At 41.6% G+C, this 2,008-nt stretch overlaps 1 non-coding gene across 1 annotated transcript; it reads left to right on the top strand.

Moving 5' to 3' along the window:
• The first annotated feature begins 955 nt into the window (after positions 1-955).
• On the top strand, positions 956-1,028 carry TRNAV-UAC (transfer RNA valine (anticodon UAC)). The gene has a single exon. It is a non-coding gene; the product is annotated as a tRNA-Val (tRNA).
• Positions 1,029-2,008: the final 980 nt, after the last annotated feature.

Genomic DNA, 2,008 nt, shown 5'->3' with positions numbered 1-2,008 from the left:
AATAAACAAGATCTAGGAATCAGAGGACATGGAAAGTCAGACAAAATGGTGTGATTCGAGTTTCTAAGGGTGTGAAAGATAGTTACATTGAGTGTGTTCAGAAAATCTCTTTTTTCTTGGGTATGGTGCTTCCTAGCGGGCCCATTTTTAACCCCATTGCGTTGGGGGTATACCTACATAATACAAATAATCAAAACAGTTACATCACTACAGTGACAGAGCTCCCTATGGTGGATGAAGAGCCTAAGGTCAAGAAGAAGCAAGGCCTCAAGTATGAATTCTAGCTCTTTCTATGTCTTTCTACCTTGTACCTCCTGTCTGAATCTCACAGATCAGTGATTACATGTTCCTGCTTCTCACACTGGTGTTAGTCATCTGAGCCTCAGCTACAACATAGGGGCAGTAACAACTGCTTCCAATCTTGTGAAGTTCAAATGGTTCAATACATACATGGCATTTAGAGTAGCTTCTGACAGGTAGGAAGCATTCAAAAGTTCCTCCACCACCTCCTCGTCATACTACCTTCTCATCCAATCTCAGAATTCCTTTGGAGAAAAAGAAAACTGAGTTTCTATCTTCAGTCTGGAAAACTTCAATTAAATTTATTCTCTTCAGATATCCTACATATCAATGTGCTAGGAGATGCACCAGCAAAATGCCACAGACTGGGTGGCTTAAACAACAGAAATTAATTTTCTCACCTTTCTGGAGGCTGGAATTCCAAGATCAAGATATTGATAGCTTGGTATGATCTGAAGCATTCCCCCTTGTCTTACAGATGACTACCTTCTTACTGTGTCCTCATTTGATCTTTTCTCGGTGCCCACCCATCCCCGATAGATCTTCATCTTTGTTAGGGACACCAATTCTATTGCATTAGGGCCCCACACTTATGACCTCATTTAAGCTTAATTACCTCTTTAAAGGTCTATATCTAAATACAGTCACAGGCAGCAGTTCCATAGTGTAGTGGTTAGCACGTCTGCTTTACATGCAGAAGGTCCTGGGTTCGATCCCCAGTGGAACCAGCCGAGGAGGTTCTAGCTCTCATTGGAGTTCCCGTCGTGGCGCAGTGGTTAACGAATCCGACTAGGAACCATCAGGTTGCGGGTTCAGTCCCTGCCCTTGCTCAGTGGGTTAATGATCCGGCGTTGCCGTGAGCTGTGGTGTAGGTCGCAGATGCCGCTCGGATCCCGCGTTGCTGTGGCTATGGTGTAGGCCGGTGGCTGCAGTTCTGATTCGACCCCTAGCCTGGGAACCTCCATATGCCGTGGGAGCAACCTAAGAAATAGCAAAAAGTCAAAAAAAAAAAAATAAAATAAAAAGAAAAAAATTAAAAAAAAAAATAAATACAGTCACATTGGGGATTGGGACTTTAACATGTGAATTTTAGGGGATACGATTCAGTCCAAACCATCCTTGAAGACATTTTAAGGCTTGAATTTAGGTGAAAACTTTGGTGACAGTTAACCAGTGTGGTTCTGAACCTTCTCGAAGATGTTCACAGGTATTTTTGGATTCAGGTTGGCGTCAGAATAAATACAATGCTCTGAACATTGAGATCTAGCTCTGTGTAGTCATCCTCACTATACCTGCTCCTGAACAGACCTATGTTGAAAGAAGCTTCACTTTCTTTTCTTTTTTAAATTTGAAGTATAGTTGATTTACAATGTTGTGTTAATTTCTAATGTATAGCAAAGTGATTCAGCTATACATACATATATTCCTTTTCATATTCTTTTTTTTAATGATTTATCCCAGAGTATTGAATATAGTTCCCTATCTATACAGTAGAACCTTATTGTTTATCCATTCTATATAAAAGTTTGCATATACTAACCCCAAACTCCCAGTCCATTCCCCTCCTCTCCCCAGCCCCTTGGCAACCACAAGTCTGTTCTCTGTCTCTGGGAGCTTCACTTTCATGATCATGAGGTAAAAGGTAGACAGTACCATCAGAATGCCAGGCTGATTGCCAGAGTATAATCAGGCCCCCATCCAGGAGCTA

The sequence above is a fragment of the Sus scrofa genome, chromosome 1 (assembly GCF_054392235.1).
Source record: "Sus scrofa isolate SSC_HxYL_T2T_F1_AM1 chromosome 1, Sscrofa_HxYL_maternal_Yorkshire_Landrace_v2.0, whole genome shotgun sequence".
NCBI lineage: Eukaryota > Metazoa > Chordata > Mammalia > Artiodactyla > Suidae > Sus > Sus scrofa.
The sequence above is the reverse complement of the archived record's forward strand: the minus strand, read 5'-3'. Positions and strand labels throughout refer to the sequence as shown.